Source organism: Sus scrofa, chromosome X (genome assembly GCF_054392235.1).
Source record: "Sus scrofa isolate SSC_HxYL_T2T_F1_AM1 chromosome X, Sscrofa_HxYL_maternal_Yorkshire_Landrace_v2.0, whole genome shotgun sequence".
Taxonomy (NCBI): domain Eukaryota; kingdom Metazoa; phylum Chordata; class Mammalia; order Artiodactyla; family Suidae; genus Sus; species Sus scrofa.
Window position 1 is genome coordinate 41,523,043 of NC_139401.1, and position 15,148 is coordinate 41,538,190.

General features: G+C 38.8%; 1 protein-coding gene and 1 pseudogene across 7 annotated transcripts in view; one reads left to right on the plus strand and one right to left on the minus strand.

The window, feature by feature from the left end:
* Window positions 1-15,148, plus strand: part of LOC146394562 (uncharacterized) — a 965,202-nt gene that overhangs the window by 379,412 nt on the left and 570,642 nt on the right. The gene's annotated exons all lie outside the window — the stretch shown is intronic.
* The window catches only part of LOC100517987 (small ribosomal subunit protein uS15m pseudogene), a 199,955-nt pseudogene that overhangs the window by 96,195 nt on the left and 88,612 nt on the right, over window positions 1-15,148 (minus strand).

Sequence of the window (15,148 nt, forward strand, 5' to 3'; positions counted from 1 at the left end):
GGAAGCAATCCACTGACGTCAAAGCTAAAGGCAAGAGCAGGAAATGCTGACATACAGAGTGGGTGGTTAAGTCAACATTTTGAGGGCAGGATCACATAGAAACGTGGTCATGATCTTATCGGTTTTGTTTGCAACCGTTATCACCTAGTAAGTGTGTGTTGGTGGCCCTATCTGCTGCCAGCAGTGAGTCATGCTTGTGAATGAAAGAAATATTAGTCGATTATATGCATAGTATATGTTAAACAAGTCCTACGAGTTGTAGTCCAAGAAGTAACAAGTTTGGGGAGCAAAATAAGTCCTTAAATTGGCAATTTGGACATGTGATTCTATGTAGCACTGTTAACTTTGCTAGGAGATAGAAATATCATGTTATTTGAATACTACCCAATAATGTTTTCTGGCATTTTCCAGTTTGAATATCTGCTATTGGCCACAGTCCTTTATAAATATTACAGAACTTAATAGTTCTTAGTTATTAAATATTTCTTTTTGGATATCAGCAATAATGAGTAAAGAGTAAGGCATGTTGGAAGTATTTTACAAACAGCTTTTGATTTCAAGATTTCTTGAGAATACCCTGGAATTCTGATTTCTTATTACAGAATCCCAAAGATTAATAACTGTTAGGAATTCAGAAACACTGGCCTGGCAAAAGCCCCAGGCACCCTTGGGTTCATTCATCCTTAGCCTTTCTTGTCAGGTCCCTCATGTAGGTCTCAGGTGGGTGGCTGAGTTTCTGGCTTGATTCCTGATTTAGGCCAGCTTTACTGTTCTAGGTCTAGATGCCATGCTGATCCCCAGTTTCCTTGACTTAGACTTTCGCTCCTGGCCCCAGCCCCCCTAGCTTCACCCCCTCTGCCATTGGCAATAGATATTACTCTCCATATCCCATGCAAAAACTGGCTTCTTGCTGTACCCAGATGGACCACCTGAAGAATCTTGTGCCTCCTATTCTTTGTTTGTGTCTTTCTCCTGCCTTTAAGTCCATTCTCTACCTACTTGTCTGCCCTGTTTTGTGTTATAGGAGGCCGATTCTGGTGGACTGCTTCACCTTGGCTCTCTTTGTGTTGGATTTTGGCCCACAGACCAAATCCAGTCCACTGCCTGTTTTTGTGAATAAAGTTTTGTTGAAACACAGCCATACTCCTTTGCTTACATATTTTCTATGGTTATTTTCATGCTATGATGGCGGAGTTGTGTAGTTCTAACACAGGCTATATAGCTCCCAAAACCTAAAATATTTACTCTCTGGCCCTTTATGGAAAATGTCTACTGACCTTTGGGTTAGCCCAGTGGAAGCTCTGGCATTCCATTGGAGCTCAACTCTGGAACCAGCACTCTCCTGGACTATAGCTTCCTCTAGAAGGCTTTTCCTCCAGGGCTCCAGCTCTCCTGAGCTAGAGGCCTAAGGATAGTAGTGGCTTCCTGCTGTTGCTAGTCTCTGGGTAACTCAGTTTCCCTTGTTTTTTCCCCTTAATTCTCACAGTTTTGTAAGTAGACCTTAATTAAAGGCTCTTCATTTGAGCTACCTGGGATGATTTTTTCCTGCCAGGATCTGACTAACGCAGCATGACTACAGGCTTCACCTTGGCCACATACTTGAAAAGACCCCATTGGCAAAGGACACTAGTTTATTATTGGGCCAGAGTCTGCTGCGTGGCCGTGGGTAAGGTGATTTGCCTATTGGCTAACTCAGTGATCTTCACTGCTGAGTTAGTGTCTCCGGTCCAGGTTCTGTCCTTAAGAATAGCTAATCTGTTTCCATTGTTGAACCATTCTCAAAGTCCCAGCATGCTCAATGGCTGAGTCTTTTATATATTATACAAGAGGTCAGTAAATCTTATCCTTTTCTCTAGTAAAATATGATGAATTTAGGAATCTCCATAAGTTAAGCTGGTTTTAACTTCTCTGCTGGAGTCCAGATCAATTGTTTCTAAAACGAGTTGAAATAGTTTCTTTGAAGTCATACTATCAGAAGCACAAACGAGCCTCTGTTTAGACTTGTAGGGTTTTGGTTGGGATTGGGATGCTATGACAACTCTAAATCGGACTTCTTAACAGTTTTTATTTGATGACATGACCTACAAATCTCCTGTCTTACTATCCAGATCATCTGTGCTTGCGGGCATTTCTTTCTCTGGACATTACAGAAGAAACTAATTTTTTACAGTGTTGACAATAACCTGGGTTGCTCCAAAGTTTTCCCAAGAATAAAAAACGTAATTTTGACATTTTCTATCAGGTTTGCCATCTGAAGTATTGACTACAGAACATAAACTGGATCAAGGAAGATTATGAAAGGGACAGCATTTGAAAATGAGAAATACCCAAGTATGAAAGTCATATATGCTGATCTTGATTTCAATAATCTGTTTTCCCATCTTTCTTCTTCCTCTCTATTACACTACTTAAAATCCCCTATATAATAATTACTTAAATAAAACCCTACACTCCCATTCAAGGAAAGTTATATAAAAACTTTAGGAATTAAAGTGCTATATTCTACAAAATTGGTGGTTGTTACTTTTGAGTTCAATGCCATGAGGATAGTATAAACTATGCAAACTTAATAGATAACACTTGGCTGTTTATAGTTTACAATGCATTTCCTCACGCATTATATCATTGATCCTCAAAATAACCTTGTAAATACTATTTAGTTTACTCTCACTTTGCAAATGAGGAAATTGAAGCTAACTTCTTTGCTCAATGTAATATGTCTTGCAAGTTTTTGAATTGTTAGTGGGCTCAGAGCTAGTGTGGAGTTGGGGGATTGGGACCTCCTAGAGGAAGAAATGGAAGTGTGGCAAACTCTGCTGGGAGTAGTCCCTGTAAGAACACCCAGACAGGCTGATCCCAGGAGCTGACAGGTAGAGCAAGTTTGGGCATGCTTTAGGTGATAACCAGCATCAAGGGAGTGGCTATTCTAGCTGATAAGTCACAGCAGTGGAAATAATTAGGCACTGAGGTATTCTGGAGTGTTCAGAAAAGAATTCCAGGTAGAAGCTCAGTGCCCTGGACTGGGCCAACATGGGAGGCAGGGAAATGCCTATTGGTGATGCTAATTCTAGGTTCCACCCATTGGTATGCTGAGACTTCCGTTATGTATCCTGCCTCTGTTCCATTGACTGTCTCTGTGGGTAGGCACTTTCAGGGCCGTGGGCAGGGATAATTAGGGCAAGAGACATTAGGCAGGGGCTAAACCTGGAAGGGCAATTCTTAGTCCTTTTCCTTCGTACCCTAGTTACTTTCCATTGTCATGGATGGGGCAGGCAGAAAATGAAGAGGTAAAGAGACAAAGATCAAGTGATCAATTGGTGTATACAGAGATGGGTCTAATCAGGAAAAGTTTGTAGTGCAAGTGAATTTTAGCTTATTCTTGAAAGAAACAGAGCATATACCGTATTATTTCTTGTGACCCTTAATAAGGTTAAACAATAACATTAATTGCCCTAAAGCCCACTCATATATTTTATCATCTTCTCCAGGAAAGTAAGTTTGGTCAACTTGATTCCAATTTCACTTCTTTTCTAAAATATATATTCTTAATTCCAAAGACCAGTTGAAGCAAATGATCCTGTCTCACATTTTCCATGGATGTAAAAGCTCATTAGAGCTCTACCATTCAATATGGTAGCCGTTAGCTACATATATTTATTGAATACTTGAAACATGGCTATTCTTAACTAAAATGTACCACAAATGCAAAATATATAGTGGATTTTGAAGACTTAGCATGAAAAAAATGTAAACTCTCAATTTTTTATATTGATTACATGTTGAAATAATACTATATTGGATACATTGGGTTCCGCAAAACGTATTAATAAAATTAGTCCCACCTGTTTCTTTAGGTGTTTTTAGCATGCCTAGAAGAAAATTTTAAATTATGTACATGGCTAATGTTCTATTCTTATTGGATAGTACTTCTTTAAGGAGAAGCACAAGGTTCCTAAAGGGTTGCTCCCTTTCAGCCTTTGCCAAATGATTCTCTCCCCTCTAGGTCAGTTGTAACGAGTCAAATAATGCAGATTTCATAATTGGAAGGAAGGCTGTAAGTCGTTTGGAAATTAGGTGATGAAACTGCAATAGGATCATAACTCCTGCATGACAATTTGCTTTTCTGAGCCTTTCTTATTCCAAATGGAATAGTCACTGCTCTGTTCTCTCCTCTAGCTAATTTACATCTTATTTTCTTTCTGTCAGAAGTGTCATTTCCTGTGATTGATGAAACCATCTTTACTAAGTGCAAAAACAAGGCCACCACGTTATTCAAACTGGATTCACTGCAAATATTTTCGTCCTCTGGATTGGGAAGAATTCGTATAGTTGTTTGGAAACCCTTTAAAAAATCGCAATGTTTGGTTACTTTCAGAAATTGAAATCAAGACCACAGGTGCAGAAAATATCATTAACCCTACAAATAAGAAAAAAATTGAGATACTACCGGGCTGAACAATTTTTCTTTAATCCTAGGCTGTGTCTATGCATGGCTTCTGAATTTGCCACTTTTTGACTCAAGGGTTTTAGGGTTGACTTGATAGGTTTCTGCAAAGTTAAGTAGATTGACATGCAATAGAGTTAATTCACTTAACATTGAGTCAGTTTTTAGAGGGGAATTCTAAGCCTGTAACCTTCATTTATGAACACATGCAAGTCAGTAACAGCAATGTTAGAACTTTATTATTACCTGAAAATAAGGAAGACATGTTAATCAAAAAGAGACAGACCTTTTCTTTTTAAGAGGCAACTGGAACCAACCACGTGGTTTTATATATACTCCTATGATGCCTTTTCCTGCTTATCTTGAGTTTGTTTTTAAATTTATTGAATTTATTAAAATATCTGTAGCTCAGACTGTTTAGTATTATTGTAAGTTGCATATGGTAAAACTCACTTTTGAATTTTAACACATGCACAGATTTTTGTAACCACCACTAACAGAATATAGAACAATCCCAACACTCCCCAAACTTTACTTTTGCTACCCCTTGCATTCAAACACTCCTTCTATCCCCCATCTCTGGCAACCACTGAAGGGTTCTATGTTCCTATATTTTTGCCTTTTAGAGAGTACCATATAAATGGAATCATAACCTTTTGAGACTGATTTCTTTTAATTAGCATAATGTATTTGAGGGTTCATTCATGTTGCAGCTATCAGTAGTTTGTTCCTTTTTATTGCTGACTATGGTATGTTTATCCATTCACTTAATGAGGGGTATTTGAACTGCTTCCAGATTTTGGCAACTACAAATAATGCTGCTATAAATGTTCATGTACAGGCTTTTGTGTGAACATAAATTTCATTTCTCTAGAGTAAATACCTAGGAATGGGAATACTGGGTCATTTGTTAAGTATATATTTAAATTTATAAGAATTTGCCGAGCTGTTTTCTAGAGTTGGCTGTGCCATTTTGCATTCCTACCAGCAACATGAGGGATTCAGTTGCTTTGCAATCTCACTGGCACTAGGTATCATCAGTATTTTTATTTTACATGCTCTGATGGGGTATAATAGTATCTCATTTTAATTTGCATATCTTTAATGATTACAGGTGTTGAGCATCTTTTCCTGTGTTTAGTTATTGTCCATGTATCTTCTGTGGTGAAATGTCTATTCAAATATTTTGTCCAGTTTTAAAAATTGGGTTATTTACTTTCTTACAGAGTTTTGAGATATAAGTCTTTTGTCAGATATGTGACTTTCAACTGTTTCTCTCAGTCTGTGGCTTGTCTTTTCATTTACTTTATATTCTATTTCACAGAGCAAAATTCTTAAATTTGGAAGATATCAGTTTTTTTCAATGTTTTCTTTTATGGATTATGCCTCTGGTGTCATATCTAAGAAATCTTTGTGTAACCTAAGGCCACGAGAAATTTTTCCTATGTTTTCTTCTAAGAGTTTTGGATATTTGATCCAATTTGAGTTTTTTAGTTTTATTTTTTGTACAGGTCAGGGTTCATTTTTTTCATATGGATGTGTAATTGGTCCAGCACCATTTGTTGAAGATTGTTGTTTCTCTCCTGAATTGCCTTTGTAGTTTTGTCAAAAGTCAATTAACCACATTTATATGGATCTATTTTAGGACTTACTGTTTTTCCCATTGACCTATATGTCTATGCTTTATCTATCCTTTTGGTCTATATCAATCTGTCTTAATTACTGTAGCTTTAGAGTGAGTTTTATTTTAAAAATTATTTTATTTTATTCTAATTTTTTTTTTTTTGGCTGCACCTGTGGCATGTGGAACGTCCTGGACCAGGGATCAAACCCTTGCCACAGCAACTACTCGAGCTGCTGCAGTGACAATACCAGATCCTTAACCTGCTGCACCTCAAGGGAACTACTAGAGTGTTTTAATATTGAGTAGTGTGAGTCCTTTACATTTATTCTTTTTAAAAATTGTTTTGGTTATTCTACTTCTTTTCCTTTTCCATTAAAATTTTGAGTCAGCTTGTCTATATATAAAGAATCCTAATGGCATTTTCATTGGGATTGTTTAAAATATAAAGACCATTTGGGGGAGAATTGACATTTTCATATATTGACTCTACTGATATATGAACATGGTATGTCTCTTCATTATTTAGCTCTTCTTTGAATTCTTTCATTAGTGATTTGTAGTTTTCCATATACAGATCCTATACCTTTTTTAGAGATTTATACTTAAGTATTTAATATTTTTAGTGCTATTATAAATGGTATTTTTCTTTCTCTCTTTTTATGGCTGCACTCATGGCCAATGGAAGTTTCTAGGCCAGGAATTGGACCCGAGCTGCAGCTGTGACCTACGCCACACCTGTGACAACACCAAATCCTTAACTTACTGTGCCAGGCCGGGGATCAAAGCCACTCTGCCACAGAGACAATGTATTTTTCTTTAAATTTAAAATTCTAGATGACTGTTTCTGGTATATGGGACTGCGACTGTCTTTTATATTAACTTTCTATCCTGTGACTTTTCTGTGCTTGCTTCTTATTGCCAGGATATTTTTTTTTTGGTAGATTCTTTGGGATTTTATGCATAGATAATCATGTCATATGCAAAGAATGTCTTCTTTCCCAATCTGTATACATTTATCTCTTATTCTTGTCTTCTTGCACTACCTAGGACTTTCACTAGTTTCTTTAATGGGAGTGGTGAGAGAGGACATCCTTTCCTTGTTCCTGATTTGGTGGGAAAGTGTCCATACTTAAGATTAGCCTTAAGTATGATGGTAGCTGTAGATACCTTGTATATGTTCTTTATCAAGTTGAGAATGTTCCCCTCTATTTCTAGTTTGCTGAGAGTTTTTATTACAGATGCGCGCTGGATTTGTCAAGTGCTTTTTCTGCATCTGTTGATTTGATTGTATGATTTTGTTTCAGTTTGCTGATGTTATGGATTATGTTGATTGACTTTTGAATATTGAACCAGCCTTGCATTCCTGGAATAAATCCCATCTGATAATGATGTACACTTATTTTACACATTAATATTATCCTCTGAGGCTCTGTTTTTTTTAATATCTATTTTTCAGATTGTATAATTTTTATTGATGTATCTTTAAATTTACTAATTATTTCCATTCTTTTATTAAGCCCTTCCAGTTTTTTACTTCTGTTATTGCAGCCTTCAATTTAGGATTTCCATTGGGTTAAAATTTATTGCTTCACTTTCCCAGATGGGAACTTGTATCTTTCTATTTCTTTCAGTACTATTCACCCTTACTTTTTGTAGCATGGCTATAATAGCTGTTCTAAAATCTTGTCTGGTAATTGCACTATGTGGTTATCTCAAGGTTGGCATCTCCTGATTGCCTTTTCCTTTTCTTTTTAGATTTGTCTGATTCTTTGTATGCTGAGTGATTTTGGACAGTATTTGGACATTTTGAATACCACGAGACTCTGATTCCTATAAAATATCTTCCAGAGAATGTCATTTTAAAATTTTATTTCCCCTGTTGCATCTAGAGTACAAGTCCTGAACTAGCTTCTGTGGGATATGGTTTCAATGTCAGTTTAATATTCATAGCCATTGCAGTGCTCTTCCAGTTTGTATCCCTTAACACGTTCTTAGTGTCAATCTTGGACCTGGGCAGCGATATGTGCCATAGTCGAGTATTAAAAACCTTTGCTGTGTTCATTATAGCTGGTTTTACACATGAGCAGTTTGGGACTGAGCTAGTATTTCATACAGAAATTTTAAAATCTCTTTTTCTAGCTTTGTCATCTCAAAAGTTCTCTCTGACTCCCAGAGATCCTTTTCCTAGTGGTTAGAAAGCCAGAACTTTAATGTCTCTGCACTTTCATGTTCTTTTTGTGACTAGGCCTAAGTCGGGGCAAAGTACTTGAAGCAAAGAGCCTGTGGAGCTGCCGCTGCTGGCCCCACACCCCTGTTGCCACCGCTTTTGCTCATTGTAGTGTAATGAGAGTCAAAAAGAGCTCCTCTATTCCACAGGGCCACTCTCTGCCATACTAGTGGGGGATGGGGCTGCCTTTTCTTTGCTGGCACTCAAAATGACTTAGGGCCATATGCATCTTGCCAGCTGTCCCCTACTCCTGTTTTATTTCTTATGCTGGAAAGTCAAAAAGGCTTGGTGCTACAATGACCCCCACTCCTGCTTCTCTGGCTAGAGAGAATGCCTGGATCTGATTTTATTTATGCCTACTAGCAGTTTTGGTTTTGCACTGTTACAGAGCTCAAGTCAGGATATAGAAGATAGAAAGGAACCAGACAAAAAGAAAAATATCTAGATGGGGAGAAAGAGAGAGAAAAAAGGTGTTATTTAAATTGTAGAACCTCAGGCCCTATTCCTAGACAAGATACACCAGAATATTCTGGGGGTAGACTGAAAATCTGAATTTATGAAATATCCTTGTGTGATTCTAAAGGAAGAATCATGTTATAGACCTACTATTTCTCATCTGATTTATAGATGAGAAAACTGAAGCTTAGCTAACACTCTGTATGCAGTTTGTTTTTTGTTGTCCATTATTTTCACCATGTGTGCCTTATTTTGTGTTAATAGGAAATATTTTACCACTATTAGAGGCCAGGCTCATTAAGGCAACCTTGGATGTTTGAACCACAAGGCAATTGAGGAGAAAAAAATGAGTAAAAATGGATACTTGTGATAGTTGGATCTGGTTTGTTATAAAAATTTTCCATTGGGAGAAGCTTCATAGCCAATGAGTGGAGAAAAATCCGTTTATAAAAATTCACAGAATGGAAAGCCTGGGGTAAATAACTCAACTGAGATATATTTTGGCTAAGATAAGCCAAATTGAAGGAATGGATGACCACTCCATCCACTTGAAGGGCACTTAAACCACATCAACTTTACCAAAACACAGACAACTAACCATGCAAAACACAACTGCTAAGAATAATTACCTAGAGATTGACTTACCCTTATGTCAATAAGACTCTGTGGATAATAAAAAGGATGTGGCTCTTTTATACCCATCAATCATGACCTCAGAGACAGAGAGACTCAAATAGTATGAGACTTCTTCCAGAACAAAAGGCCTTATTTGCGGTGTTCCAATTTAAGAATAGGGTTAGGGTTAGGTAACCTCGTGGTCGCCTGTGGTGTGAGTCTTTGACTGAAGATTTCTGCAGCCTCTCTAGATGTCACAGTCACTTGGCTCACAATAGAGCCTCAACCTCTGGTCATTTGTGACAAAATTCTTAACCAGGAGCTTGCCCATTCCCATAGTAAATTTAGCCTGAACCTGAACCATAACCCAGCAGCCAAACCCAGACTAGCCTTGTCAGCCCTTGAAAACTGGGGTTATCTGCATAGATGGAGATTTCCTCATCCATGGGGCAGGGCTTCCCAGGTCCTGAAAAGTATGGGTTCCAAGAGCTATCTCTGGCTTCCTCTGCTGCAGTGGTCCCCAAGCATGGGTAATTCTCATGCTTACAAATGAGAACTCAAGCTTGCTATATGCTTTCTGCTTCTCAGAACCATCTCTCCTTTGAGCTAGTTGCTTTTTGAATTATGATATCATTCATGTTTTCATTTATCTTTATATATTTTTCAGAATTTCAGCTTCTCTGTTCATGGTCTGTCTCCCTTTATCCCTCTCTATCCAGGTCATGGTAATTTTCAAAGATGAATTAGAAACATTTTTACAGAAAAGTCAGGTTAAAAACCAGTGAAAGGAGTTCCTGTCGTGGCTCGGTGGTTAATGAATCCAACTAGGAACCATGAGGTTGCGGGTTCGATCCCTGGCCTCGCTCAGTGGGTTAAGGATCCGGCGTTGCCGTGAGCTGTGGTGTAGGTTGCAGACGCGGCTGGGATCCCGAGTTGCTGTGGTTCTGGCATAGGCCGGTGGCTACAGCTCCGATTAGACCCCTAGCCTGGGAACCTCCGTATGCCGTGGGAGCGGCCCAAGAAATAGCAAAAAAAAAAAAAAAAAAAAAAAAAAATGGTGAAAGTGATTACAATAAAAGAGAAACTAGATGGCCTTAGGCAGATACATTTGATTAATTCTATAAAGTTGTTGTGCAGTAATTGCTGATATAAAGTGTAAGGGAGAGTAGATGTTTATGAGCTTCTTACTATTTTTAATATTAACATGATTTTCTTGTAAAGGTAGCAACCTGACTGACAATGCTACTCTTACTGAGTTTCCTATGGAAAAGAAGCTACTCTTGATGCTGTCAATAATTGTATCTAACCTTACTGAAAGCTGTCTGTGTTATGTATGCCCCATACTCCTTCTCATCCTACCTGTCCAAAGTTAAGTTTTCTCTATTGGATTCTCTCTTGTTCAACACTTCTGGAATGGACGTGCCTCAGCTTGTAGCAAAGAGAGTGAGGAACATCTGGAGAGGGGTGAAGAATTGCCAAACATAAGGCTGCTGAGTGCCTTCTATATCCGCACCAACCGTTAACAAGTTGGCTGGCCAGAAAAGAAGGGGTAAGCTTTACAGAAAGTTCCCAACTCATTACCATTTGTTTTGCAGATAATTTGTATGTATAAATATATGACAAAGATGCCTGGAGCCCCTTACCTTGGTAGACAGTGAGTGATCTAGAAAGGTGCATACAACTCTTAGGAGGATGATAAGAGTGAACAAGACATTAGTGCCAAGACTAATAGGAAAGGTCAGCCCTTTTCCCTATTCCATCACTTACTAAAAGAAAGCCGTATTTCCAGGGATCTTACCAGAAATTAGAATGCATTTACCCCTAATACTATTTCAATAGCTGTTACCCTCAGTAGACTTCACTGTTCCTGTTAGTGGCTGCAACTCATGTGATGTACTCCACAAACATGGTATAAATGATGTATCCCTTGTATATCTCCATTTAACTGCTCAAGAACACATTTCTGAGAAATCCAGTTTCTTTCTCTTACTCTCAAGACTCCTTCTATTTCTCCATCTCTTCCCCCCACCACCCTGCCTGAACCCAAGTACTCTCAGAATGCAAGGGCTTACACAGTCCAAGTGGGAGTCAGCCTGGCTTTCATGCCCAAGTGGAAAAGGAGCTGGGCGTGATCCATCTACTACCAGCCATGCTTCTGGAAGCTATGGCATGTTGTTGAACACTCATCCTGCAAAGTCCATGGCAGATGCTTGTCCCCTGATGCAATGAGGCCTTGATGAGCGGATCTGGGAAATGGACGCCCAGTCCTTTCTGGGGAGACCATGCCATTATCACAATGTGGAGCCAACCAAGTGCGCCCACCCTATGATGACTGGTCACACTGCACACACATTCATAGTCCTGTCCTCCCCAAAGTTCAAATCGATCCCTAGAGGGTTAGGATTGCTTTAGCCATCCATTACCTAGTGAAACCTGTACTACAATTCTGTTTTGTTCCTTGGAGAATCTGTTGCCTAGAAGTTGGGTGTCTTTTACTATTAAGGTCTCAAAACACAGTATATGATGATATACATTTTCTCTGGCCTCTGGCCTCTGAGCTCCTGGACACCTCCTCCCCTCCTGAAGGGGAAAATACCATCTTCAGGGATACACCAAAGTGATTTTTGACATTTCTCTTGCTAGAAAAATGAAAAAAAAAAGTCCTTCAAATCCCCACTGCATGGTATAATTCAATATATGAGTGTTAAAAAAGGCTTTTGTAGACACGGCTTGTATCTGGCGTTGCTGCGGCTGTGGCACAGACCGGCAATTGTAGCTCTGATTGGACCCCAAGCCTGGGAACCTCCATATGCCATGGGTGCTCTAATATAGTGATCTAACTTATTCCATAATATTGTATTTATCAATAAATGCGTTATGGTCCAAAGAATTAGCTTATAGGTAACACATAGAAATATAGTGTATTAATTTCCTGGGGCTGCTGCAATGAGTTTTGTGGTTTAAAACAACAGAAATGTATTCTCTCACATTTCTGGAAGCCAGAAGTTCAAAATCAGTTTTACTGGTCTGAAATCAAGGTGCTGGCAGGGCCAGCCTGAGGCTCTAGAACCTCTCGGGAAGACTTCATTCCAGCTTCTGGGGGCTGCCTGCCTTCCTTGGCTTGTAACTTACCACTCCATTCTCTGCTTTTATGGTCACATTGCCTTCTCCTTTTCCATGTGTGTCAAATTTCCCTCTGGTTCTTTCTTATAATACCTGAAGATAATCCAGGATCACCTCCTCATCTCAAGATCTATAACAATATCATCTGCAAAGTCTTTGCCATATAAGATAACATTCACAGGTTCTGGGGTGTAGGACATGGACCTATCTTTGGGATGATTATTTAGCCTACCACACATAGCTAATTTAAATTTGATATTAATTATGTAATGTCTCCATCCTACTTGCCTTTTCTTTATTCATAGAAGCTCGTGAAACTAAGAATGATTTAACATGTAAATATCAGCTGATTGGACAATGTAAGTAAACAATGAAATGTAATTATTCAATAAAATGATGTTACTAACTATGCAATATGCTTCTGAGACAGATAAGCTTGATCAGTTATAACCCTTTGTAAACATTGAAAGGAATTGCATAAGCGTCTTAGCACCTCTGGGAATAATTTGGCCATTAAAAGAAGATAGCGAAACAATAAACCAATAGAAAAACTTACAAAATGTTTAGAAAAAGAAGCATTGTGATATATTGGTTACCTACTTCCTCTGTGGTTTAGATTCAAGCACTGCAGAAATATGTTAAATAAGCACATTTAGCATACTTGGTTTATAAAAATGCCTTTTGTCAGTGTGATGCAAAGTACATTGGGGGAAATAAACAATAAAATCTAGAATTAATGTTCCAAATTGCAATTGCTGGAAGCAGGGAAGGACAGTGAAAAAACCGAAATAGAAATGACACCAAAAAATAAATCCTTGAGTGACTCCCAGCCTGTCTGATATCTATTTCCCAAAGCACAGAGCATTTGTTGTCTCTCATCTGAAATAGATGGTTTTGTCTTGCTGGAGCTTACACATATGTACATTTGTTTATTCTCTGAAGGTGATTCTTCATCATAAGGTATTGGAAACAGATTCTCTAGGGAAAACATCTGCTCAGTTATAATGCTAGCATCTGCCAAGTTAGGTATGCTAAGAAAAAAAGAACTTTATCTTACTGGTTCAGGGACCTCAAATCCACAAGCTAGCATAATGCCAAAAACAGATGAGCTGCATCTTTCCTCCATTGCTCCTGCACATAGTGTGGCTCTGGTCATGCTGTGTGCAGAACACATATCAAGATGGTGTTGGTCCTGGGTCAGGAGTCAGTTCTGGAGGCAGAGGCCATTTGGTCGACTTTGAAAAAGAGCCTCAGACCAAACTAGACAATGGCTCTCCTTTAACGTTTCTTTAGAGCTTTCTCTGTTGCTCCAGGGGGACCTGATGTTGATGGATTGGAGGTCTTGGATATGGCAAAAATGTGAGAAAGGTATAGTGTAGCGGATTGGAGTATGAGCACTGCAGCCAGATTGCCACAGTTCAGGTGCTTGGCTCTGCCAGTAACTGTGTTACTTGGGAAACACAAGATAATATTGGGAAGGTTACTTAATCTCTCTGAGTCTTTATTTCCTCATTTGTAAAATAGAAATAATTATTTCAGAATTGGACATTAATGAACAAGATGTGTAAAGGCACTATATGCAATCTGGAAATATGTGCTCTTAGAACTGTTTAGAATGAGGGGTTCCCGTCGTGGCTCAGTGGTTAACAAATCTGACTAGGAACCATGAGGTTACGGGTTCGATCCCTGGCCTCGCTCAGTGGGTTAAGGATCCAGTGTTGCCATGAGCTGTGGTGTAGGTTGCAGATACGGCTCGTATCCCGAATTGCTGTGGCTCTGGCATAGGGCGGTGGCTACAGCTCCGATTAGACCCCTAGCCTGGGAACTTCCATATGCCCTAGAAAAGACAAAAAAAAAAAAAAAAAAAAAACCGTTTAGAATGACTAGCAAAATAGTTCATACTGTCCTTGTTAAATCTAAGTAATAACTAGCCTTTTGATAAAAATCCCCTTGGGAGATGACTCTGAGCCTCCAAAGATTTTAATCTACATTATTTCTGCTTTACCCCAAATCTCTTTACTCCAGTGCAATCTATGGGCTTTGTTTACCTTTAGTCTGTGCTTCCTGCCATGAAGATGATGAGCGACTTGAGTACTTCCTGGAATTTGCAGAGGGTTTACAAGACCTGAGCTTTGATGGAGCTTTAGCTCCCACTCCATTGTCATTCCACAAATATTTTCTAAGTATTTGTGGAAGGCAAGGCGTTTTGGCGCTGAATTGGACTTTAGTGCTGGCAAAAGCAATTTTTGGTTCTAAAATCTGTTCACTGTCCTGTTACTCTTGGTCAGCCCTTCCTGACTCTGCATTATGCATTTAACTCTCTGTTAATAGCTTCTTTAGCTCCTTCTTCTCAATTGTTCCTGTATCCACTATAATGCAGATCCACATTGTTGTCATTCCTGGAGGCCATGATGAGATGCCAGTTTAGAAACTTAAAAAGTTTAGAAACTTAAAAAGTTGAATCAAGATTTTTATTTGAGAGTTAGGCTTTAAAGGTCTTATGCACTAGATCAGAGAAGATAATTAGTTCCTTAAAGAGGCAGCGTGTCTCTCAGACCAGCAAGGCTGGACAGCAAACAGAACTACCTTGTTAAGATGTATGAAGAACAAAACAGCCTGGATAGTGGTAGAAAGGGAGTCTCACACCATTTAGGATCCT